Genomic DNA, 27406 nt, shown 5'->3' with positions numbered 1-27406 from the left:
ATGTAAATAGGTTTGTGTGGGTAAAGGGCAAGTGCCCACAGGAGAGTGCCTGAGGGGCAGGCATGAGGTCACTGGAGCTTTGGAGACTGGGCTAAGGAGCTTGGACTTAATCCTACCACCTAGAGGAAGCCACTGAAGGATTTTCAGCAGGTTCGGGGGTCGCCTTGGGAGACTGGGAGGCAGCACCCCCAGTGGCCTCAGCCCACAGCCTGTTGATTCTAAATGATGTCCCTCACCAGCCTCCTTCCCTATCATTTGGGCAGGAAATTCATGTGTGTGGATTTGATTTTGCTCATTGGGTATGATTTCTTTGGAGGGGGGCACAGATTAATAAAGTGAAAGGATATGTTTATGTAATTCCTTTCTACTCCCTACCCCTGCTAAGACAGATACAGAGATGTCTAGCTTACAGACTCATTTGAGAATCAGATGAAAGTGATAGACTCTTCCCTCAGAAAAATCACAAAGACACGATTTTCCAAAGACCCCACCTTAACCTCTCCCTGCACCCCCATCTTGGTCATCCAGAAAGGCCCCCTAGACGCAGTACAGTCTTTTTGACCCCAGGCTTGCCTGTGGATTTTGTGTTCCCACCCCAAATTATTTTAAATTTAATTTGCTAGTACATCCCATCAATTCTCCATCTGCCATCAGTGCTATTATCTGACCATGTATGATGGGAGCAACCTTGGATCACTTGACAGTTATAATTAAAACTGAAAGTAATTATCTTATTTTGACCCGTTCAAATTTAATTGAGAGTATAGTGGCTAAGGGCATGGGCTCTGGAGACCAGCTACGTAGATCAGAATCCCAGCTCTGTCAGTATCTTATAACTGAGTAATTACTTAACCTCTCTGTGCCTCAGTTTCCTCATTACAAAATGGGAATGATAATATACGTACCTCGTGAAGTTATTGTGAGGGTTCATTAAGGTAACATGGGAGCTTGCCGAGAACACATAGCAAGTACTATACAGTATTTGCCATTATTATGTTTTTTTTTAACATCTTTATTGGGGTATAATTGCTTTACAATGGTGTGTTAGTTTCTGCTTCATAACAAAGTGAATCAGTTACGAATATACATATGTTCCCATATCTCTTCCTATTATTATGTTATTATTTCTACTAAATGACATCATGGAATGTGGTAATTAATGATGAATTCCTAAGAGCAGGAAAATAGATAAACAAAATCTCCATGTGCATTTCACTCACTTTGGATCCTTTCCAGTACCTGAAGGCCAAGGATCGTTCCCTAGGCCCATGCTGTCTGGTACAGAAGCCACTAGCTGCTGTGGCTGTTGACTACTTGGACTGCTGCTAGCCCGAGTTGAAATGTACTGGGTCTTGAAGATTTAGTATGAAAAAAAAAAAAAAAAAAGCAAAATGTCTCATTAATCATTCTTTATATTGGTTGCATGTTGAAATGATAATATTCTGAGTAAATTCAGTTAAATAAATATTAAAATTGTCGTCTGTTTCTTTTTTAATGTGGCCACTAGAAAATTTAAAGTTATATATGTGGCTTGTGTTATATTTCTGTGGAACAGCAGGGCTTTAGGCTCACCATTATCAATAAAATAAAAAGGTGTGGTTATCTGTGATCAGGTGATCACTATTGAAAAGCCTGGTACACTCCTCCTATTGCCCTTCAAGTTATACTGGACCATCCGTTTTTTAATCGGTTCCATAAAGGGACTCATGGCTTGGTGCTAGCAGAAGGGAGTGGAGGGACCAAAGCAAGAGCAACAACCCGGGAGGCTTCCGCTGACTTGGAGGGGTTTGGACAAAAACACTACCATTTATAGTTATACTGGCCTCAGACTTTGAACACTCCCTGAAGGAGATGAGAGAATGCTCTCTGTTCAGGAAGTTGAAATATGTAGGCAAAAAACTCTCCCTATTCCATCAGGAGCCAGAAAAAGCTTTGCTAATCTTTAACTAAAAGAATAAGTACTCAATGTGATGGCAGTCACTGGGATCGAAGGCACACCCTTTCCAAATGTGATTTACTTATGGAATGCTTGTTTCATTCTATTTCAGACTTATTCCATCACCTAAAAACCTGGTAACGGTGGGCCACACAGAGTCTTACTGGTAAGTGCTCTTTCATTTTTAAAACAAAGTGACCGTTTGACATCACTTTTGAAATGATACTCACACTTCTAAGTTAGATGCATCTCTACTAGTACTATGATTAGATGTCTATTTATTTACATTTTTTTTTCCTCTGAAATGATTTACGATGTTTCCATGCCTTAAAAAAACAGATCAATCCATGTTCTTTTGCTAAGAACATGATCAGGGAAAAGATCTATGATTGCATGCCAAATACTATTAAAATAAAAACTTTTTGTGTGTGTTGAAACTATTTCCAGGCCCCTGTTGATAGTCTGCTTGTTTCAAACAGTATCCAAAACAACAAAGTGATACTTCAGCCAAGGAATTCAGACAGTTCCTTGCAGTGTGTTGTAATGAAGATTGGCTCATAGATGTAACATTAGCTTTCTTATTGCCCTATTTTTTCTCTCATCTCTCTTTAAACCTAAATGTGACTGTCATGAGATAACAGTTCTGTAGTGGTAGAAAACTTCCTTTAGAGCTGGGAAAGTAATGTACTTCTGAAGTGCAAAAGCTTCTGAGGCTTCAGGTGACACCGCTCCCTGATATGTGGCGATAATGTCATTTGCATTGTGTATCAGTTAGCTTTTGCTGTATAACAAACCTCTTCAACATTCACTGACTCAAAATAGCAATCATTTCTTTATCCCATAATTCTGTCAGTTGGCGATTTGGGCTGGGCCTAGGTGTGTGATTCTTTTGGTTTCAGCTAGGACCATTCATGTGTCTTCAGTCAGCTGCAGGTCCAGGTCACCTAGGCTGGGGGTCACCTGGCTGTCCGCTGGAGTGATGACAATGACTAAGACATGTGTCTCACTGTCCTGCAGGCTACCCTGAGCTTGTGCACATGGCATTTGGGCAGGGTACCAAGAGACACAGCAGATGCGTCTTGAGGCCAAGGCTCTCAGAACTGCCACAACATTGCTTCTGCCACATTCTGTTGGCTAAAAGAAGCTGTGTGGCTAGTGTAGATTCAAGAGGTACAGGAATAGATTCTACCTCTTGGTGAGACGAGCTGCGGAATCACATTGCAGGGAGGATGGTTACAGAGAGGGGAAGATTTGCGGCCATTTTCACAATCCACCCTACAGTGTTTATGGGTCTCACGAAAACAGTTGTGATGGAATGAAAAAAGCGCCTGGAGAGTGAGAGGGCTCAGGTCACGCTCCCATCTCATAGCCCGTCCCCTCGGCCCGTTCTGATCGACAGACCCTGGGATCCTGGTCTTGCTGTCTGCCGCCTGGCATCCCGGTCAGTTCAGCAGCATCCTGGGTGGTCTTGCCAATACCAGCTTTCCGCTCCCAGCCTCGCTTCATGGTACGCAGCACCGCCACACCAGTCTTCCTTCAATTCAACTTTCAGGAAGTTCCTCCTTTGCTTAGAAACTGTCAGTGCCCCCATGTCATCCACCACACCAGCCTAGACTCCTCTCTGGCTTCTCCACTTCCATTATCCGGCCCAGTCTTCTCTTGTTCAGCTCCCACTATTCCTTTTCCTCTAGCCAGACTAGCCTGTTTACCGTTTCTCCTGAGGACACCTCATGCAGCTCACCCCTTCTCTGCTTGGAAATCCTCCTCATTCTGCAGGGCCCGGTAGAATCTTCCCTTCTCTGTAACGTGGCCTTCCCTGCCTCTTCCCACCATCTGTGATCTTCTCTGCTCCGAATACTTCAAAGCCAAACACTGTCTTCCGTCATGCACCCTTCTTCAGCTTCGCTAGTCTTACCTCCTCGGTAGCTTTGTCAGTGCCTTGAGAGCAGAAGGTTCCATGTGTCTCCCTTGCAGTACTCAGTACAGGGCCGAGAGGACAGTGGGTACTTAGTCAGCCAGGACCCTGCACCTGGTCACCCACCAGCAGCTCCCCAGGATCACATGAGGTACCTGTTGAAATACAAGTTCACAGTCCCTTCACTGGGCCGACTACGTTCAACCCTGGGGATCTTGAAGCACTCAGATGATTCTGATGTAATAGCTACACAGTTGGCAACCACTTGTGGAGGAAAGAACAAGAAATTTATACGAGACTGGGGTTTGAGTCCTGGCTCTGCTACTTCTTGGCTCTAGGACCTTATAAATGTGACCTTTCTGAGCTTCAGTATCCTCATCTGTAAAACGGAAATAACATTTAACTTGAGGATTGCCAAGAAGATAAAAAAGGATGATGTAAAAGGGAATGAAGTACTGATACATGTTACAACATGGATAAACCCTGAACATATTATGCTAAGTGAAAGAAGCCAGTTACAAATGTCCACATATAATATGATTCCATTCATATGAAAATGCAGAATAGGGGAATCCATGGAGACAGAAGTAGATTATTCCTTGCTTAGGGTTGGGAGGTGAAAATGGGGGACATGGGGGGATAGCTAAAAGGTATAGGGTTTCTTTTTGGCGTGATGAAGATGTTCTAAAATTCATTCTGGCAGTGGTTGCGCAGTGCCTGTAAATGTACTAAAAACCACTGAATTGTACATGAAAATGGGTGAATTGTATATGAATTATATCTCAATGAAGTTGTTTAAAAAAAGAATAAAAAGAAGTGTTCCCTCCTCTTAAAAAAAAAAAGGATGATGTATACGCAAGTGCTTTATAAACCGTAGAATGTAATTAAAATACATTAATTGATTATGGATCTGTGGCTAGCCAGTGTTTCAAAAGGGGCAGTTACCTCTGTGGTGGTAGTCATGGTAGTGATAGAGGAATAGACAGTGAGTAATCCAGTGGTGGAAGGATTAATAATTACAGCAACAGTAGTCATTTAGTGTCTACTGTTTATTGAATGCCGACTGTATGCTGGGCACTGTGGTAACTGCTTCCCATAGAATTATTTGAAATTGACGAGAAGATCCCCTTGTTCAGTTGCATCTGTATCATAATTACAGCCTATTCCACCATTAGTGATTTAGTCCTTTGATTCCTCCCTCTTCATTCCTGAGAGAAATAGTTGGTTGAGCCGCTATCGACCATTGACAGCTTACCAGTGTCAAGTACAGGGACCTGTAGAAGTGTGATCTGCTTTGATTGGTGGGAGAAGTTGGGGGAGGGAGAGCAACCAACAGTGCTAGGGAGAGAGTAGGTGTGGGACGTGCAGGAATGGACCACAGGGCCCCCAACTGCCTGAGGAAGGATGGAGTAGGGGGAGGGGAGTGCAGGAGGGCGGGAGGGCGTGGTCTGAGACATTTGCTGACGTGACAGTTTGGCCCAGGGCTGTCTCTGGTCTAAGGCCCACCACGGGCTCACGCTGCTTGCTTGGGACTCCCCTGTAACAGCTATCACAACAGGCAGCATTTATAAAACTGTCCTCTGTTCACTGTCTGATGCGTCGTACATGATTTTGATTGCTGTTGATCTAGTGTATGTGCCTGTCTTCTTTCAAAGAGTTTTGAGGTGCCTTTTAAATACACATATGTTAAGATTCAGACAAAGAAGGAAGGAAGGAAATTTGTGGGGAAGGAAAAGTAAGGTGAAATCCGAGATTAGGTTAGGCCCCCAGTTCTTAAGTGAGAGCCTGTACACACACTAGCAGCCCCCATGGCCTTGCCTCTGAGTTTCTGAGCAGTCAGTACTAGGAGAACGTGCTCAGTTAGGAGGTCGTGGTGGCTAGAGGATAAAAGCACTCGAGTTACTCAGAAGAAGCAAGGTTGATTGTGATTCTTTCGAGACTTAGAGTAATTTCCCCCTGGGTGCTCAGGGGGAGGATGCCACCTAAGGCAGCGAGCAACATCCCTATAGAAATGACTGACGAGGACCACCCTCCATGTAGACCAACGATGTGTGACACCTGAGTGCCGCCCAAGAAGCGCCTTCCAGGCCAGGTGTGCATTTCTCTGCTGGCCTTGCTTCACCCAAGTATAAAATGTAATCTTTTCAGGGCTTCCCTGGTGGTGCAGTGGTTGAGAGTCCGCCTGCCGATGCAGGGAACACGGGTTCATGCCCCAGTCGGGGAGGATCCCACATGCCGCCGAGCGGCTGGGCCCGTGAGCCATGGCCGCTGAGCCTGCGCGTCCGGAGCCTGTGCTCCGCCACGGGAGAGGCCACAACAGTGAGAGGCCCGCGTACCGAAAAAAAAAAAAAAAAAAGTAATACTTTCAGCTGTAATAACAAGCATATATATTCATCCCGCCTCCCTCCCGTGTGATGCATGTCACAGACCGTCATGGCTCTTGATGCTGAGCCCAGACATTTGGCTATGGCCCAGACTTGGCACACGAGTTGAGATCTCCTTACCATCCCAGTTCTAAAAGAATAACAAACAACTTCCTGGGAAGTACTCAGTGAAAGTTATTCTCCCAACTCCAAATCGTGCTATGCCCTGACTCAGTCTGCGGAGTGGCTTTTTGATGCACAGAATTTACACTGACCCTGTCCACTGTGACCTGTGTGGCCCACTTCGCTTGCTCCACGTGTATCTCTCCTTCTGTTTTGAGCCCTGTGGCTCTGCGTCATTTTAGATACCAGAGTGTTCTGTACCTTTTGAGGGAACCAGGGCAGTTTGAGAAGCTCACTGGAATAAGATTAGTAGACTCCAAGGATGTATTGGATGGCAGCAAACTATAAACTGAGCTACTGTTGTCCACTTATGTGATTTTCTTCTTCTAGTCGGTGACTTTAATAATTTTTGCAGCAGTAGTGTCTGATGGGTTGGCAGCACTGGTAAGGGAGCAGAGGGTGATATGAAAGTAATGTGCATAGGATGAAAAAAAAGTTAATTCAGTAAGGATCATTGTCAGAGAGGAGCCCAGAATTCCACGAGGACTGCCCATAAATGGGAATTTCCTTTTGGGCTTTGTCTTCATTTAGATCAGGTTTCTTAGTTAGAATTATTTTGGTAGCAAGTAACAGAAGTCCAACTTAAACTAGTGTCTTGACTTAATGACTAACATGTCCGTGTTGGCATGGACTTCGGGCATAGGTGTATCCAGGTGTTCCAGAAAACATCAGGCCATTATCCTTCACTCTCTCCATCTCTTGATTCTGCTTAACTCTGTCAGCTTCATTCTCAGGCAGTCTCCCCCTCAGTACCTTGCAGAAGTAGCCATCAGCGTTACACTTCCATCATCTTCACAGCTGTGGATCTCAGAGAAAAGAGAGTGCCTCTTTTGTCATTGTTCTAACAACAGTACCAAGGAGGTCTGGCCCAGTTTGGATTCCTTGCCTGAATCAACCTGGCTAGAAGTAGGCAGTAGGCAATAAGCAGTATCTGCTTGGCCAGGGCTTGTTCATGTGTTCCTCGACAGAGGATGAATCGTACCTGAAGCCCATGGCACAGGGTCCCTAGGAAAAAGGAGGAATTTTGTTACCAGAAGAAAGGAAAGAGAGAGCATGCCAAGCAATTAAAATTTCTAGGTACCAGAGTGCACTGATTTAGAAATTCTTCATTTGGCGTCCATTAAACTTGAAAGGTTTAAAATTAGATTCAGCTTCAGTTACATTGACTACCTATTCCAAGTTTAGTATCATGATCAGACTAGCAGGTGACCCCACTGTAGGGTCACGTAGGCAGCTTTTGGCCTGACGACCTCATGTCGTGTCCCCTGGATCTAGATTATTAACCTGAAGATGATGAATAGACTTCAGTGGATCTGTAATCCATTGAATGAGTCAATGAATGGGCTTCTCTAATTATTTGCAAAATGCTGTGTATATACTTTTTTTTTTTTTTAAACTGGAGAAAGGGATCATGCTTCCATGATTTTTTCATAGGACTCCCTAGCCCCCTACTGCTTAAGAGCAGACTTACTCAAATTGTTTTGGCTTTGGCTAGCTTAATCTTATGTGTTCACTTCTTTTCTTGGCTCCACGAGTAGAGTTTAGCGTCCATGATAAACACAGCTCCCTATGGAACAGACACAGTGATGTCAGTGGCTGAGGATGTGTCATCAAATTGCATGTTGAGGGTTTTAGGCATATATGTAAACTTTTCACAGTCGTAGTTGCCATTTACCTAATGCTTTTACTCTGGTGTTCACCCTGTGCTAAGTGCTTTATGTGCATTGTCTGAACTGTATATTTATACACGTGACTGTAATTCTCTGAACCTCAGGTTTGTTATGGTACCACCTGCTGGAACCAGCTCCTTCGGCTGCCTCTCTGGGAACACAGGACACAAAGTCTGGCTTTTCCCTCTTCCCCGTGTCCTCTTTTGTGGGTCCACACCTCTCCACTCCCAACCCCCACATGATAGAATCCTAGAACCCCAGAGTTGGAGGAGACTGCTGAGATCATGCAGTTCAGTGGTTTTCAAACTTGGCTCTCTGCTTTTCTAGCTCAGGGACTCCTTAGAGGGAAGGATGGAAAGATCCCAAGCCCCTATCCTGCTTTGGTCACCACTGGCTGCTGAAAACTACTCATCTGGGAGAAGAGAGTCCAGAGTTCAATGTCAGACTTGTGGTTGAGTCCGAGCTACTACTCTGCTCACCTCCCTGTGTGACTCTGGGAAAGTTGCCTTACCTCTCTGAGCCACAGTTTCCTTTTCTGTCAAAGGGGTGATAATACCTGCCTCACAGAGCTGTTGGGGGCCTGGATGAGGTCATGTCCGTAAAGTCCTCGTCCCAGTGCCTGGCCCACAGGCACTGCTGCAAAGGTTAGCTGTGACTAGGACACTGTACAGCACAGCTTGTGAGACGTAATTAAGACACAGCTTTATTCTTGTCTCTCACCATGCCTTTAAAGTTGATTCACTGGGGTGTGTTTTTCCCCATTTCCTGATAAAAACTTGATCAGGCCTATGACGTTTCTGGTTACTCTTAGGTAACAGAAAGTCCTACGGCCCCTATAAGTGACACACACACACACACACACACACACACACATTTTCTGGTTACTCTTAGGTAACAGAAAGTCCTACGGCCCCTATAAGTGACACACACACACACACACACACACACACACACACACACACACACACACACACACACACACACACACCCGCATACTTTCTGGAAATTGGAAATGCTCACTTTAGTCTGTGAACGGTCAGTTTTTACTCCAAGAGAAGACTTCCCTCCATCTTGCCCACCATTCCAGGCCTGCCCAGGTGAGGCAGGGAGAGAGGAAAGCTCTTACCTGACCACTGTTGTCGCGCCTGGCACTGGGTTCTCTGAGCCTGGCTGGTGGGTGAATGGACTCTCTTTTGCTTTCCTAGCTGTTTCCATGGCTGTCCTGAGGACTCCCACACCAGCACATTCCACCAGGACCTCCCAGGATTCGGGCAATGCCTCTCCTTCTGCTGGTTGCTACCATCCTCCATCAGCTTCTCGTTCCCATACAGATTCTCTCTTTGGGGTTCCCTCATCCTCAGTCTGAAGCCCTGGTGGGTAGAGCCTGTTTCAAAGAGACCAGAGCTGGCATTCCTGGTGCCCTTTAACCCCCCATCAGGGGAGGGGGCAAGCAGACCCTTTCTTCTACTGTCACCTTATATTGCTTCAGCTCCCCTCCCACATTTTGGTTCCTCAAGCAGGTGTCACATACCAATCCCCAAACTCGAGGAGCCCTCCAGGTGCTGTCTTTTGAAACTCTTGTCTCCAGGTTTGAGAGGAAAAGTGGACTCCCACCACTCCACCCACCTTGGGGAGGCCAGGAATCAAAGCATTTCTGAGGAATCTGCCCCACAAAATCCTCCATCACTTTCCACTGTCCTGAACCTGTTAATATCCTCCTTATGGACCTCTGAACCAGCTAGGTCAACTTCTTAGGAATTTCCATATAGTGGTCTGGCCCCGGCTTTGGAATTTCCCATCTGTTGAATCGTGTTGCCACAATGGAAACTTCCACTTGAGCATCTTGTTATATTAACTGTTGGCCCAGTTCGAGGAACTCCTCTGCAACACCCTGAAAAGCGGTCCTTTAGCCTGTGCTTGAAAACTGTCCAGGCATGGCAAGCTCCCTACCTCCCTCTCTCCCTCCCTCCCAAGAAGCATCCCATTCCGATTTTCAGATGCTTGGAGTCGTTGGAAAGATGCTGCTCCCATGAAGACAAGCCTGAGTCCCTGTAACCTGGCCTTTGATGGGATCAGAAGTGTGCATGTGAGGCTCGTCTGAGAAAATCTGCCTGGGCTGCAGGGATTCGAGTGGCAGCCAGGTTTGCACCAACACTCTGTTCTCTAAAACCACAGGGAAGCCTCTGACCTTGTCTCTGGGCCGGTTTTCTTTGCTGTCACGCCAACAGCACATAACCCCAGCAGAAAGCTAGTATTGGGAAACTCTGTGTTCAAGCACCATTTCTCATGCTCATTACCCTAACTAGTATCCTTTCTCTTGATCTGAGAGCTGATTTGCCTTGCTTCATGGGGGCATCTGGATCAGGGGTCCATCCACAGTTGATGAACTCTCCAAAATCAAGCCTTGCCGAATGTGCCCTACTGCCCTCCAAAGACACCCCATCCCTGCTTTTTTGCAGTTTTTCTCGTATGTTTAAGTGTCCTTTGGACTCAGCTGGTTGGTTTGCCTTCTCCCCAGCATCGTGAACTGGGCCTCTCTGCCAGGTGACCTTCTTTGTCATGTGCAAGTTGGGCCACTGTGACGGTGGATCCCACAACAAGTTGATCACTCTGTGTTTTTGTTCCCCACCCCATGGTGAAGGCAGCGTCTCAGATGAGCGAGCGACACGTGCTAGCAAGCCTCTTGGGTCAGCTAAAGTTGAAGTCACTTTGGGGACAATGGCCTAAGAAAATGCTAAATGCGTTTTGGGTCGTTCCATTATGGACTGGTTCCCCTGGCAAGTCTCAACCTTATGTATCCAGATGTGAACCTGGTTTACATGCTAGTGTTACTTTTCATGCTGTCTACAAAGATGGTGAGGTGCAGCTCCCTCCCTCTCTCCCCCGCCCCTGTGCCCTCCCTCCTGCCCCACGTGATGCTGGAGACAGAGGCCCGGAGGGCAGAATTCATCTCCCCTAGCACTGCTCACCTATCTTCTTCTCTTGGCATGAAAGAATAGAGTGATTTTTACTGGGCCCTTCAAAAATCTCTATATATGAAATAGCTAACGGGCTGTTACTGAAAACAAACTTTCTATTAATATTTGTGTGCATTTTACAGTAGGGAGGTGGCATAGTATAAGCAGAGAGACTGGAGTTCAGACCATTCCTCAGCTGCTTGAGATGCTTTGGGCAGAGTGGTTTAGCATCTTTGCGCTTCAGTTTCGTCATCTGTTAAATGGGGATAATGACAGTTGCCTTGCAAGAGGGCTGTATTAAAGGAACCAATGCATGTAATGAATTCAGCACAGTGGCCTGTCACATAGTATATATTCAGTAAATGGGCTGTTATCATTGTTTGCATTTGACTGTTGTGATGATTTCTAAAAAACTTTTAAAGCCTTGAAAACAAGTGTCAATCCTCCAGCAATAGTTGAGCAAGTCACTTACTCTTAAAGTCTCAAATTTCACATTAATAAGTGGAGGATAACCCTGTACAGGGTTATTGAGAGGATTAAGTGAAATAATCTATATGAAATGCTCAGCACAGGCCTGGCACATAGTAAGCACCCAAATAATGGTGGCCATTAAATAATATATTCCCATCACAATATTAGCTCCATTTTACAGATAAGAATTTGCAGGACACTTTTTTCCTTGTGATAAATGGCTTCACGAAGACACTTTTATATGTAAGAAGTTGTTCTCACTGTTTTGTTCAAGAAAGAACATTTAGCAGCTGGTTTGCTTATAAATACCAAACTGTAGCATATATGAAAGTAAGCTATATAACTAAACCAAATGGCTTTCCATTTTTTTAGGCTTCGCCTCATTTCCTTTTAAGTTTTGAGTAAGTGATTTCGCCACTAGATTAGGAGAGTTTATATATTATTTTTACAAGTCCCGTGGAAACATGCAAGCATAGCTGTATTTAGCTAGATACTCTAAATTCACATCAATTTATTTTGTGCTCTTGCGATAAAGATGCATGGTGGGCACCTTCCCGGCATCCAAGGAGGTCTTAGAAGGGGCCATGGAGGAGAAGACAGGGCCAGACTATAACAAGATGACCCAGACTGGAGATCGGGGCTTGGTCAGGAGGGTGGCGAGCTGGCCAGGGCGGAGCAGGGGTTCCTGACAGGGAGGTTTTCTCCTCTCACAGGGCAACACCTGCACTCCGTTAAGCAGTTCATCCCTAGGGTCCTCTTGGAGCAGTGGGCAGTCCTGAGCAACAGAGCTCCTATCCCCTTGCTTCCTACCGACCAGGTGCCCGTGCTGCACCAAATACCAGGTTTGCGAAGAATGATGATGACATCATTATTTGTTGGGCTGATTCTGAAGTTTGTGTCACTCATGCCTGGACACCTTCGGTGAGGAATGATCCAGGTGAGCAGGAAACCTCTTCATAGGTTGGGTCTGACTTACTCACCCCTGCAGACAGACAGTTCAGCAGTAATCCTCCTTGATGTGGAAACTTGAAATGTGGCCGGGAAGCCAGAAAGAAGGGAGGGACGGGTAGGGGACCAAGCAGTGGGGCCACTTGAGTTGGTGGGTCAGCAAGTGTGTATGGAGCATCTGCCACGCGTGCGGGCAGGATGAAGAGGAAGCGGAACCGAACCTCCTGCCTTCTTCCTTGCCCAGCTCCGTAGCCCACTCCCTGAGGCAGGGACTGAACCAACGCACGTGGCCTTAGAGAAACCCCCCATTGCCGTTTTGTGGATAAGGCTCACGAGAGCCCCCTGCCGCCACACATGCTCCACTCCAGGGCCCACGAAGGAGCTGATGGCGGTTATGAAGCTTAAGCCTCAGGATCTCTCATCGGCAAGGACTCCTTCTGATGTCCTATAGCTCATTCCTAATTTTGCATTCTTTTTTTAAAGAGGCCCCCAAATTGTACAAGGCTCAGGAGCCACAAAAACACTGGATCTGTCCCAGGTCCGGGGAGAACTAGCACAGCGTTCCGCGTCTTTCCCTCCACCCCATTTTGCCTTCACCAAGACGCTAAAACTCCAGTTTGCTTCTGAACTCAGGAATAGGCTTTGGCCCTGTGTGTGTGTGTGTGTGTGTCCTCTGCTGCGGCTTGACCCAGCTAGACCTGAGTTCCCTCCCAGAGCTCCTAACCCCGTGAGTGAGGGGGAGGGAGGCCCAGCCAAGAATTGCTGTCTGGGCTTCTTCCTGGCCACCAGACACCCTCCCCCGGGGTGGAAAGGTCCCACCGTTCCTGCAGGAAGGCAGGGCGGGTGCTCTCAGCCCTCCCGTGGCTTTGTGGTTGCTGGGAGGGGAGGCCCTGCAAAGGAGCCCGGCAGGAGGGAGCCAGCCCCGTGTGAGGCATCAGCTGGCTAAAATAGGCTTGGTGGAAAATTCTCCTTTAAAAAAAAAAAAAAAAAGTAATATCCTTGAAACTTGTATCAGCTTTGGCAAAACCATAACTCTGATCTCAAGTTTTGGGAGAATGGGCCTGCCAACCTACAGGACTGTGCAGATAATGTGTGCTGGCTTGCTCTCAGCCATAATCATGTCCCTTCCCTCTCATGCCGCACAAGGGCTGGAGTGCTTTGCTAATCAGTCAGGATTAAATGTACTGAGAAGAAGCGAAAGGAGGGGAAAGGCCCTTTTTGTATGTGAACGTCTTTCTACCACTATGCAAAAGGATACCCAAGTTTGAAAATAATTTTCTCTTTCAGTCAAATGCTGGCCAACTTCACCCCCTGGTGGAGAAATAGAGGACTGTGTAAAATGAGCCATCAGGCATCATTGTCATGACTGATATCTGGAAATTCTCAGCCTGTGATGAGTTAGGACAGTGAAAGGGGCTGGGTGTATAAGGTTTTGGGGTGGGTTTTTTGCCTTGAAACTAACTGTTTCTAAACTTAGGGTTAAATTTTTTTTTAATATCTGTAAAGAGTAAAATGGTTAAAATGCCACTAGGTTTAAGGCTCACACCTATTAAACTGTAGTGGACTTTTTTGCCAAAGCTCTGCCACCAGTGCTAGTTATGGCCAATCCTTACCAGTCTGTAGGCTTCTTTTACTCCTTGAGATTGTGGCAGAGACATAGAACCAACCAGAAAATAGGGATTTCAGCCACCAACTGGATATCTGTTAGTGATCCTGACTTTCAGACTCCAGCTCACCACGGCCCACGTTGACGTCTTTTGCTTTAGTGCTGCGAGTTTAAATTATTTGCCTTAGTTCATTTACACTTACTGCTAACAGCTTCCAGAAAGTCAGATTTGGGCTAACTAGGTGATAGCCATTTCACTATTTCCTACATATTTTTAAAAGGAAAATGCAAAACAGAAGGATAATGGTTGAAATATAAAAACCTTCCCATATATGTCATCTTCTGTTGAAATATGATTTTATCCTGACACCTTTATCAATCTTTTGTTAATTACTCAACTGCTTTTAATTACCAGAACTGACCTGACTGTTTAGCTTCTGTTGTGTCTTCAATAATAAGAGCCTACCTAATAGAATCTCATCTGCTGTCTTTCGTTCACCAAGTGGTAGTTCGTGTCCCCGGTGAATGTTTATCATCTCCATTGTCCTGGATCTCCATCCCCCAAGTGGAGGATACAATTGTAGTGTTTATATTAGTAATGCTTTTAATAGTTTTTTTTTTTTTAAACCTTTCTCTGCTCTCAGAAACCCTTAGGTGCACTTCAGATTTGAGAGCCTGGCATTGTAAGAGGCTGTTTGTTACTCATACATCAGATTAACTGCCTTGGGGCTGTTTTTCCTCAAAAGAAAGATGTGAAAGAAAACGAATGTGCACACACACCTTGTAGGTTCATGTAATTGTTTTCAATATTTAATGGAGTTTTCTAATGATTATTGATCATATTTTTATATATATTGTCTAATTTTTTATCTCACGAAATTTTTATGTAAGAAAAACAATTTTTTGATGGTATCATCTGTTTGCTTTTTCCCCAAGTGTATGGAAACCAGTTGTCCTAAGCACTAAATAGGCATTATTTGGGGGTGGGGGGGTATATTTCTCCCAGGATTAGTTCCTGGGAGAATCCTCTAGTTTCTTGCCTTTTGACTCACTCTGACACAACCCAGAGGAGGGAATGGGCCTGGGGAGCTGGACTTGCTGCTGGCCCAGCCTCAGGCCACAGCACAGCACAGACTGGTTGCTTTTCTTTCCTTGCTGGTGGCTGCAGCCACCATCCCAGTTGTTTGAGGAGATCACACACACACACACAAACACACACACACACACACACACACACACACACCTTTCTCTCTTCCTGGCCATCTGTCCCCTTTCCACTGTTAAAACTGGCCATTAATCTGATGTTGAGACAGCCTGACTCATTAATGATTCCTTGATGTCCAGGTAACTGCAAGGCTGAGCAACATCAGAATGGTTTGTAAGTTCCCTCTAATTTCTAGGCATTTTCAAGCTTTTATTATTATTCACAAATGGCCGCACCCTGAAGTTCAGACTCTGCTGACCAGGACGAACAGGAAGGAGAAGGGCACACTTTAGAAATGCATATTTGGGCTTGGTCGATCTGGGGGTTCATGTTTTTGGTAAAGGGCAGGTTTTGCAGACATTTTGAGGATAGTCGTGATAAGTATTATGGGATGGAACTGGAGAGGCTCCCTTTTTCCTCTGTGCGTCCCAGCTGCAGCCATAGCGCCTCTGTGTCTGTCTCAGAGCACCAGGCTCTTGCCTGCTCCATCTGGAGCGCCCCCTCTCGTTATTTGATACCAGGGTATTTCATAGCCCTTAGAATAATCTGTATTACCATGTTTATTTCTTTACACGAGAGCTTGACGTCAGCACCTAGAAGAATACTAGCACAAAGCAGACACTTTGTGTCTGAAAATTCGAATGAATTTTGAAAATTTCGAATGAATGACGCTCTGAAAATTTCGAATGAATGACGGAACACACAAACAAAAGAATGAACAAGTGAACAAACGAACACATGTATTCAGGGTCAATCATGAGAGGAGCAGTGCTGTTTGTAACCATCCTTTAAGACAAAGCTTATTGAAACAGCAGTGCAATATTATTTTTTGTCTCCCTAAATTAAAATATGTCTTATAATATGCCAGTGTGCAAGGCCGGTTATCAGTTGTGGGACTGCATGTTGACAGCAGCATCTTAGAACAAGTTGTTAATATCATATCCTTAAATATAGAAGTGAATGGAGAAAGGCCAATGGATAGTTGGTAGGCAGAAAGAGAAAGAGCTTCACTTTGCAATTACAGCAAAATTATAAAAGAGCCCAAGATTCTGCAATCAGGAAATGCCTATGTAAAATGGAATCTTACTGAAATCATTAAAAATGATGTGTATTCACTTCTATGGGCTAGAAGTGCAAAACCTGAATCTGATCAGGAAGAAACAGCTGACAAACCCAAATTGAGGAGCGTTGTACAACATAACTGGACCTTTACTCTTAGAAATACCAACTCCATGAAATATCAATACAAAGACTTAGGAATCGTCCCAGATTAAAAGAGACTAAAGAGGAAAGACAGTTGAATGCCGCGTAGAATTTTAGATTTTCTTTTGCTGTAAAGGACATTATTGGGAGAATTGCTGGAATCTGAGTAAGGTTGCAGATTGGATAACGGCAGTATATTAATTGTAGTGAGGTTGTTTAAGAGAACTCCTTGGTGGTGCAGTGGTTGAGAATCTGCCTGCCAGTGCAGGGGACACAGGTTCGAGCCCTGGTCTGGGAAGATCCCGCATGCCGCAGAGCAACTGGGCCCGTGAGCCACAATTACTGAGCCTGCGCGTCTGGAGCCTGTGCTCCGCAACAAGAGAGGCCGCAAAAAAAAAACCAAAAAAAACAAAAACAAGAGAGGCCGCGATAGTGAGAGGCCCCCGCTTGCCACAACCAGAGAAAGCCCTTGGACAGTAACAAAGCCCCAACAAGCCATAAATAAATTAATTAATTAAAAAAGAAAAAAAGAGAACTCCTTATTTGTAGAAAATACACACTGAAGTATTTAGGGGTAAAAAAACATCATCTCTCTCTCTTCCGCCCTGCCCACCCCGCCCCACCCTCAGAGGGAGAGTGCAGGGAAATTAAACTAAATATAATAAAATGTTGACATTTGAGGAATCCAAATCTGGGTGAAGGGTATCAGAGAATTCTTTGTACTATTCCTGCAACTTTTCTCTAGGTCTGAAATTATGTCAAAATAAAAGTTTTAAAACAGGATGCTTATGAAGAGATTATAATCACTTCAGGAAATGTCACTGCTGAAAAGGAGCAAAACATAAAATTGTATAATAGAGTGTGATTTCAGCTACTTTAAAAGCTCATAGAGAAAAGATAAGGAAATACAGCAACATGTTATCTTTTGTTATCTTGTATCCATGTTAATGTATCTCACACGTTTTTCTCTAAGTAGCATGCATTTCTTGAAAAATAAGGAGGAAACAAAACTTCTCAAGAAAGATGATGGCTAACTCTCAAAGAATAGACCTGAGTGGATCTTGTTCTTTGTGTCTTTACCACCATGCGCTTCATTCTGGTAGAAGGATGCCGTATATGTATGAATGTACACACATACTTTTTTAAACTTTTGTTTTTCTTTAATGACATTTCAAAGGAAATCCTATATTGGGCAGGAGCTGAAACGAAATGACCTCTTAAGCCCTGGAATTCCTTGCTCTACTTTCCAGTTCTTTGCAAGTCAGTACCTCTGCAATCCAGACAGCGTGCTGAGTGCATATGCTGAGTGCATAAGGATGGGTAAGCCACCCAGTCCATATTCTGCGTTCACAGTCCACAGACAGACAAACCAGTGATTTTGATCTCGTGCTAGGTACTATGGGAGCATAGCAGCTCTTATGATGGGCGGGCCTGGCTTGCGGCAGGGGTAGTGGTTGGGCAAGGCAGGCATGGATCTCTAGACCTAGAAAGTTAAGTGAGGTTTTGCCATTCGGAGAAGGGTAGCAGAGCATTGCAGGCTGAACATTTCAGTGTATCTAGCATATGTCCTCACTCTGGCCCGCTGGAGTGTCATTCTGGAGACCCTGGCCAGGGAGGTGAGGGTTTTACAAAAATGGGAAGCTCCAGGTCCCACAGGGTCTGCTTTCCCAGGTTTAGGAGGAAGTGGTCCTGCTGCAGGAAGCAGGAGGAGGCTCCCTGTGGCTCTGGAGCAAAGGCCGCCCATGAACCCACTGCCTCCATTTGCAGAATCACTGTGGGAGTTTGCCTGATCGCTCCCACCACAGATACAGCATAGATACACCAGGGAGGACAGAATAAAGGTGATGGCAATACCATGTTGGAGAGTTTGCTGATCTCTGATGTACTCAGTGGAACTGCTGGAACGTGCTTTATTCATTTGGTATCAGAAATAAAGCCAAGGGGTCGGTCTGCCTGCATGTGGCCTCGCAGGCTCTGCAACTGTTTTTGGAGTCCCAGAGTTACGCCGAAAACAATGTTGCTGTTGAGAAGTGTGCTCCTTATTTTCCTGGACAGTAACTGTTCTTTGAACCATCTTTTGCTTAGGCCCATTTTCCATTCTAGTCCTCAGAGCCTGAGGACACCAGTACGTAAGTAATTTTAATCCACCATTAATCCACCATTAGATCAGAGACAAAATAGTGGTTAAGAATCCTACACCTGGTTTGGGTTGGAAGCTTCTCTCCATTTATCTTGGAACCTTTTTTTTTTTTAACCATTTTAGATCATGATTTTTTTTTACTCAGGTATTATTTCCATTTTAAACATATCTCATAGTTTGGAAAAGGGATTGCACGAGCTGATATTAATTCAGGATGTAACATATAGTAAGTATTTGATAACTACTGCTTATTATTAATAAGCATTGATTAGCACTGTGTATGAAGAGAAAGCCCTAGATTCTTGGTTAAGTGACATGGTTTCTAGTCTAAGCTCTACCCCAAAAGTCCTAGAAGTAAAAAGAAACAGCTGGAAGGAGGCCTTAGAAATTTTTTAGCATCTAGTCCAACAACCTCATTTTCAGAAACTTAGAAAGGTTATTAATCATAGCTTACATGTTCTCCCACTCATTTTTAAAAAAAATAATTTTTTATTTTTGGCTGCGTTGGGTCTCTGTTGCTGTGCTTGGGCTTTCTCTAGTTGTGGCGAGCGGGGGCTACTCTTCGTTGCGGTGCACGGGCTTCTCATTGGGTGGCTTCTCTTGTTGTGGAGCACGGGCTGTAGGCTTGCGGGCTTCAGTAGTTGTCTCCCACTCATTTTTAAAGCGAGAGTAATAATCACAGAATAAGTCCTTGATTTATATCAACTAGTGTTGTCATGTTGATTCCCAGTTTTATTATCTTCCTCTCTCATTGGACTATGAAGATAGACTTGTCCTCCTTGCTTATTGTCATGTCCCCACCATCTGCCACAGCAATGGGCACGTAGTAGGTGCTCAGCCAATGTCTGTTGAATGATTGAAGGAAGCATCTTGCTGAAGGTGGAATTTAGGCAAAGTCTGAATCAGAACCATGTCCTAACTCTAGGGTGCAGGTTTTCCACACTGTTCATGTTGGCTTCCTTCTCTCTTTAACTTTAGGCAACGTGCTTCATTCATTTCTCTCTTTCTTCACCTTGGATTTGATCCGTCAGGTCCCTCCTGCCTTTTGGGAAGACCTATGGTTGTGTGCTTGAATGGCCACTAGGTGGCAGGGTTAGACAAAGGGAAAAAAAAAAAAAAAAGGACCGGTTGCCCTACCAAGAGAATAATGGGAGTGATCTTATACCCTTATAGCCTTGGATGAGTTGGGGGAACTTACCTTGAGAGGGAGGCAGGTATCCCAGGGTTTGTGTGCATGGATTTAGGTTAGCTCTGCTCCCACCAGCGGACCTCAGACACCCTGAAACTTCCCCAGGGCCCTTGTTTTAGCTATGTCATGCGTATAACATGCTCAGCACTTTGCCAGGGTAGAGGAAGAGCTCTGTAAGGTTAGCAGCTGAGTCTACTTCTGGTGTTTGATACCATAGAACACCACTTTGCTGTTCCCTGCCAAGCCAAGTGGACAGGCCTTAGAAGCATTTGCAGGAGAAGCACGTGTGCCTTGCTCCCTGTTTTACAAAGCCAGAATTTTAAATAGCTGCTTAAAGGGAAAAGTGGATGGCATGTCAGTATCAGGTTAAAGGGAAGCCTGGAATATTTGGAGGGACATCAGAACTCCTGAGAGTGTCACTGTGGAGCTTACTCAATACAAAGCACAGTGTTTTGTGCATAACTGGGTGGAAGGGGGTGATGGGGGGATAGTCACAAAATGTCCTTTGCTCAAATTGTTCAAAGAAAGCATTTCTTTGGTGTCTTATTTTTATAATAATTTGGGGAGGATCTTCTAGGAATAGCAATGACTAGCATTCATTACACAACTTATCACGTGCAAACTATTATGCTAACCACCATACATTCATTATTCTATTTAATCCTTACAACAGTCCTACGAGGTAGGTTTGGTTATTATGCCCATTTTATAGATGAGGAAATTGAGGTGCAAAAAGAGCATAATAAGAATAGCCAACAGGTATTGAGTACTTACTTACTAGAGGTCAGGAGTTACTCTAAGTGCTTTAAGTATCATCCTTACAACCGTCCTATAAGGTAGATGCTATTATTACCTTCATTTTACAGATAAGGAAACAGGCACAGAGAGGTTATGTAACCTTGTCAAGGTCACACAGGGAGTGAGTGGAAGTCAGAACACAAACCCTGGCCCACTTGATTCCAGAGTTGTTTGTTTGTTTACCTCTGTACTATGCTGTCACCCACAATGCTTTGTATGCAGTAGGAACGTGATAAGTGTTTATTGAATTGAATAGTTCTCAGACTATAATTAGCCAACACAGAGAAGCCTCCCTAAGGAAGAACTATACAGGTCTTCACACCCCCACTCAAAACCACACCGGCCTCCATTAGTATTATGGGATACATATGCAGCTCAATGAGCTGGATTTTGCTCCTGACTCTTTGTTGGTAGAAAGATACTCTTTCGTTGGAACAGTGAGGAAAAGGCTATCATTGTGGCAAATGTTTCCAGGAAACACTTCCACAGGGAGCATCTCAGCACATTTTATCTGCTTCATGCTTTTCTGGCAGGTGTTTCTTGGGCTTGTTTGTCCTGGTAGAGTGGTGTCTGGCAGCATCTCTTTAGCCTCAAAAAGCCAAGGCCGGAGGGTTGCAGGGTGTCAAGCCAGCCCTGGAGGTTGTACCGTCAGTGTGTGCACCCAAGCAACCCTCAGACAGGCCCACTCCCTGGTCCTGACGCCTGGCCGGTGCCAGGGGACGTGAGCAGCTGAGGGGACCCGCTGCCTCTGTTAGTGAGTGAGCTGACCGCTGAGACTGGCCAATATTTTCGGTCATCACCGTGCCGATGAGGTCTTAGGAAGAAAAGCATGACCCAGGCCTCATAAATTATTCTATGGTTACAATAATTCAGTCCCAGGGCTTTGCTTGCTTGTTTTTTTATGTGTCACTGCAATAGGAAACCCAAAAGAAGTTAGACTAAAACCTCCTCCTCAGACGTGTGGCTCTGAGCACGGAGACTTGGTTTTGGAACCCTCCGTCCACTGCTGCTTCTCTGTACGTGAACTGTGCCGTCTTGAGTCTTCCTCAGAACTTCTCAGTATCTCTGTGGGCATGTGTGAACTACAGGCCCCGGGTTCAACCTTTTCGAGGAAAGCAATGATTTCTCTCTGAATATTTCTCCCTTGAAATAGAAGATGTTTTTTCACTGTAACCAAAAGTATGCATGTCAAAGGAGACACAGGGAGAGGTTGGAGCTGTTGGAGGGGGAGGCGGTAGTCCAAAGAACAAATTCCCCGAGCAGGCAGAGGTGGAAGGTTGAGGGCACAGGTAGAAGGGCTCCCATTTGTCATTGCTCCTTCGGCCGCATGACTTGTCACGTTCTGGCCATGCTGGTCTTGTGCTCACCTTCCCAGGGTGTAGTTGGAAGTGGGTGGATGTCTGCTGTGTGTCATTAACAAAGCTACTGGACACTTTCAAGGCAGAAGAGGTGGAAGTGAGAGGCCAAAGGTGATGCTAGGTTCAAGTGGGTATTTTCCCGTCTCCTGTCTGGGGCAGTGCTTCCTGCCTGTGTTCTCTCATGATGGCTCACCTAGAAACATCATACCGTGGTAGGGAGGAAGATGGCCCCAGTTCGAGGCTCTGGACAGCCAGGCAGGGCACCAGCCTCAGAACCTTAACCAGGGGGACTGGCTGAGAGGCTCTCAGCTAGAGAATCGTCAACCTCCAAGTGCAGATTACCCCTGTGCTCGGTTATCCAGGACCCTTAATTTACCAAACCCTTTTGCTGCCCAAAGTTGGAAGTTCAAGGCAGGTGTTTGATTTTAGAGATTCTGAGGTCCAGCCCCTTCATGGGACTTTTAAAAAAACTGAGGGTCAAAGAGGCCTGAGCTGGGTCACTGTGTTGGGACCAGGATCGTCCCTGCGGTGCACGTGACCATGGGATAGGTGTGAATGAAGGGGCATGACGTCACACACAGGCAAGTGTGCACACATGTACATCCATATACACACATACACACACGCCAGGTTCAACAGGGCTACTCTACTTCTTTTAAAGTATCAGGTTCTCATATTTCATTCTAACAAAGAGTTTTACCAGCAGGTAGAAATTTTAAACCACTAGGCTGTGCCATGTGGCCTCCAACTCAAACCCATTCTCTGTCCCGCATTCAAAAGATGGGAGGCTTGGTATCCAGAGCTCTCACCCTTTGGGCAACGTCCACAGCACCACGAGCTCTTAAAGACTCATGCCTGATGTCATTTGTCATCAACCTGTTTCTAGCTTGAGAGGAGACCTCTGTTATTCCGCAGTAAATTACTGCAGTAGCCTCCCAACTGGTCTCCCGGAGTCCAGCCTTGCCTCTTGCACCCCATAATGTAACCAGAATGGGCCTGTTATAAACTACAAGCCTGATCGTGCTACTCCTTTGTCCTCCTTTCTTTGTGCCCCTTTGATTAACTAGCTCCCCCGCTGCATTCAGAAGCAGCATAAATGTTCCTCTGGGGGGCCTCCCCGACTCACCAAGTCTGGCCTGGGCATCCCTGTGTACCATCTACCTAACCTCTTATAACAGTGACCACACTGTTTGGAAGTTGTCTGTTTTTCTCCACCCACCCTGCAGGTGCAAAGCCTCTAGGACCGTGGGCCTGTCTTATCTGTGGTTGTGACCCCAGGGCCTGGCACAAACAAGATGGGCATTCAGTGCGCACTCAGCAGGCACGTCTGCTGCTTGCACTTTAGTTTTTGCTTCATTCTCCAATGCCTGGCTCTGCTTGTTGTTCTGTTTTAAAGCCTTAGCATCTTGGTGGGATCAAGGCTCTCATATAAACAAACAACAACTTAACCACTAGTGATGTCCCAGGCCAGGATATATTTAGCACAGTTTGTTCATAATTACCGTTCATCATTATGAGCCTAAGTGCCCTCGACTCATCAGAAGCAGATTATTCATTTAGCAAACATTTTGAGTGTCCGCCTTGCACTAAGCATGTGCTCGGCAGTATAAGGTGTATAAGGATGGATGAGCTAGGTTCTGCCTCCTGGAGTTGACCATAGAACTTTTATATTTTTTTGTTGAACATTCGAAAAACATAAGCAAAACCAAAACAAATTAAGCCCCTGAGGAAGGTGAGACCCATGCGAAGGGTGCTGGCACCTCACAGTATGAGGCCCAGAAGACAGTGCTTGCTCTTCATTCAGGCAAGGGGTGGGATAACCAAGCCTGCCTTTGGGGGCTGCAAGGATATATCAAATGCAAACATGGCCTTTAAAAAGCCCATGGTCTCACAGGAGAAACATTTATACCTAAGTGCCTCTAAGACAAAATAGAAAGTGAAAATGCCCTAAGAAGCTGTATCTGTTTGGGCTACAAGTAATAGAAAATCCAACTCAAAAGGGCCTAAACCAAAAAGGGGACTTAGTATCTCACCTAAAAAAAAAGTGTCCAGGTGTAGGCTGTCCCCAGTTGCCCAATTTAGTGCTCATTGACAACATCAATTTCTATCTATATGTCAACCTCAAAGCATCAGCTAGCTCTCCTCATAGGTACCGAACGGCTGCAGGCATCCCATCCTCTCACACCAGTGCCAAAGCAGATAAAGAATGGTTTCTTATGCATCCCTGTTTAAGAATGAAGAGACCTTTCAAAAGCCACCAACCAACTTCCCCTTATGTCTTCTTGGCCGGAACTGAGACATGCTCACCCCTAAATTCATCCCTGACAAATAGGATGGGGTCATTTCCGTGCCCTAGCCTAGACCCATCTAGATCTGCCCTAATCACGTGAGGAAATGGTGCCTTCGGTCTGCCGCGAGGAGGAAGGGGGAGATGGCCACTGAGTGGCGGGCTGGAGGGCCTGCCAGAGGGAGTGATAAAGTAGCTCATGTTGTTCAGAGGAAAGCAGGGTGCGCCCTCGGTGGAGAAGACCCACAGGCATGCTCCTACAGGCGCCGTGGAAGCATATCATCGAGGCTTCCGGGAGGAAGCGACAGCTACGTTGGGGAAGAAGTCTGAAAAGGGGAGGACACGATCAGATTTTTCTTTCAGGAATCAGTGGCTGTGAGGAAGGGATTGGTTGGGATTTGGAAGGCAGACCAACCAGCAAAGCTGTCACAGTGTTGCAGTAATCCCGTGGGGAGCTGCCCGTGGTCCCAGCCAGCGTGGTGGCAATGGGGGATAAAAGCGTACCCACCTGAGAAGTATTGGGGAGGTCGAGCGAGCAGCACGAGGAGCAAGAAGCTGTGGTGCGGAGTGGGAGGAGGCCCGGGTGACTCCCGAGCGGCTGCTTGGGCAGCTGCCCGGATGGTGGATGGTGACGCCACTCCCCAAGCGGATCCCGGCGGTGGGCGTGAAGGATGAGTGGTACAGGTGGCACCCGAGCTTAGCGCGGGCGGCGGGTGGGGTCGGAAGGAGCTGAGAGGTAGTGAGCCGGAAGTCAGTGCAGGGCTCGGAGGGCCCCCCTGGGAGGCTACGCCTGATCCTCCTAAGAATCCGTGCGGAGAGGTGGTGAGGAGAGGAGGCGAGAAGACGCCGTGAGCAGTGGTAGAAAGGCCACAGCTCCGCAGGCTGGGGCAGGGCATGGCCGGTTCTCACGGGGGACGGTGGAGCGGGCTGCACAGGGACTGGAGGACAGCGGGCCGGACCCGAGGGGAATGGGGATGTGCTGGTGACAGCCCGGGGCCCCGTCCATGGGAAAGGAGAAGTGGTAACCTGCTTTTCACCTGGCACAGTGCTTAAAGGCACTTATCACATTTTCTGGGTGCCGCCGGGCCTGCTGGGGCAGGTGTTCCGTCGTGAACAAGCGCAGAAACCGCGGAGCAATGGGGGGGGGGGGGGGGGGGGTCCCGGAAGCAGCTCCCTGCTCTCCCCACGCAGGCCAGTGCTGTTTTTACTAAAAATCTCTGCAAAGAATCTTTATGCAGCACTGCACAAGCATGTTAGTAAGTGCTAGGATTACAGAACTGAGGCGAACACGATCCCATTTGGAAGGCAGAGAAAGGCACACACAAAAAATTGCAGTGAAGAGTGAAGGTAGAAACATAGAAGCAGAGAATGAGGGACCGCTCAGAGGAGAATGAGGCCAAGAGCAGATGCCAGCAGGCCACTGGGGGCTGCCCCGGACCCTGCCTCATTTCTGCCCCCATCCCCTTCCCGCACCCGCACGCCTTGCTGTTAGGATGTTAAATAACCACCAGAGGTAGCAGTTGTCACGGATTATCTGTTCAGTGTAGAGCATGATTTAGAGCTTATTTGAAAACAGGAGCTTTAAAAAAACACACAGAAACAAAAACATTCTTACAACATATTTATCAAACACCCTCTGTGAACTCAGCCACGTGCCGGGGGCTGTGTATCCAAAGGTGACTAAGACGTGGGTCTTGCCTTCATGAAGTTGAATAGAGAAGACAAAACAGCCACATGAGCTTGCTTTTGTAATACAACAAGGGCAGTGCAGTGGTGGCACTGGAGGAGGCTAAAGGGAGGCCACCAGCTCAGCCAGGGAGTCACCAGGGGAAGTTGCTGGAAGCTGTGATACAGATCAGGTTCAAGCTACCCTTGCCTGCTTTGGGATTTTTGTAAGGACGCACAGACATAAGTTGGCACTTAGGCATTAAGTGTCTGGCACACAATAAACATGCAGTGACCGATAGCTAATATTATTTGCAGCTCAGATTAGCAGAGGGATAAGCTGAGAATAGAGAGGTTGTTGCTAAAATAATGATACCTTCGTCAACTGGTGCATTAAAGGTAAAAAATTAAAGTACTAAATCCACTAGAACAGGGCTAGCTAATTGTTTGCAACTTATGTGTCACCTACAATTGATTGGAGCCAGGTGTTGAAAAGGGTATTAATTAACTCATGTCTGGGCCCAACAAGAAAGAGCACTGCGATCCATTAGTGATGTCTGCCAGGGGTGCAGGGGGGAGGGGCAGCATGCATGCCAACATCTGCCATCCTCAAATTAGAATGATAGTTCAAATAACTGGAATCTGACTACATAAAACCTGTCAATTCCACCCACGCACACTTGGCATTTTTCAGAGACAACAGTACCCTGTTCATGTGTGAAATTTTTAAGAGTAAACAATCATACTTTCAAAGTTGTCTGTTGGAATTCAGGTTCTTTCAGCCCAGTCTCCTATACTTGTTAGACAGTTGCCCTCTTGTCACTGATCAGAGCTGGAAGAAGAGCAACATCCGGAAACGCCAAGGAAAGATGAATATTGGTAATTAATCCCTGTCCTGATTAAGTTATAGTTTTCCCAGTGGTGGAGGAGTAGAGGAACATGTGTTAGCTTTTCTTTAAATACTGATGTAAGGAAACGGCTGCTAATAAGAACATCCAGTTATTCAGAGCTTCCCATTAAAGGGTCAGCCCAATCAGTCAATCAAGGATGAGCCAGGCACAAAGGGGTGGAGAAGAAACCACAGTTCCCTGTGTCTTGGTAATAACTCTTGCTGAAAGACAGATGTGATACAAATGCACTGGTACTTCTCACACTTCACGGTCATTAACCTGACATCTCTGCTGTGCTGCGTTAAATGCTGATTTGGGTTAGAAAGGCAGCCGTGAATTCTGAAACCTGGGGAGAGGCACATTTAGTACGTGAGTTTATTAGCATGTGCGGTTTGGGAGAGGTTCCTGTTTGCCTGTTGTTTTGGTTTGGCTCTTCTAGAGCGTCCACAGGAGAACCCTTTCTACCAGTCTTGCTTTTCGTGCTGGAAAATCAATTAGGTGTATCTTTGGGGGATGCTGTCGTATGAGAACAGGGGCCAAGGTGTGGCTCTTTTGGTTACCTAAGTGGCCAGGGAATATTTTCGGGAGCAGTACAACAGAAGGCATTTGATGCGTGTACTTTT

At 46.0% G+C, this 27406-nt stretch overlaps 1 protein-coding gene across 2 annotated transcripts in view; it reads left to right on the top strand.

Annotated features, from left to right (window-relative positions):
- GNG12 (G protein subunit gamma 12) overlaps positions 1-27406 on the top strand; it is a 124958-nt gene that overhangs the window by 47512 nt on the left and 50040 nt on the right. For both annotated transcript variants that reach the window (XM_024734642.1, XM_024734643.1), the window contains exon 2: positions 2049-2102. The gene's annotated coding sequence lies outside the window, so the exon portion shown is untranslated. The remainder of the gene's footprint in view (positions 1-2048; positions 2103-27406) is intronic.

The sequence above is a fragment of the Neophocaena asiaeorientalis genome, unplaced genomic scaffold (assembly GCF_003031525.2).
Source record: "Neophocaena asiaeorientalis asiaeorientalis breed wild unplaced genomic scaffold, Neophocaena_asiaeorientalis_V1.1 scaffold15, whole genome shotgun sequence".
NCBI lineage: Eukaryota > Metazoa > Chordata > Mammalia > Artiodactyla > Phocoenidae > Neophocaena > Neophocaena asiaeorientalis.
Note: the sequence above shows the minus strand (reverse complement) of the source record. Positions and strands in the feature narration are given on the sequence as shown.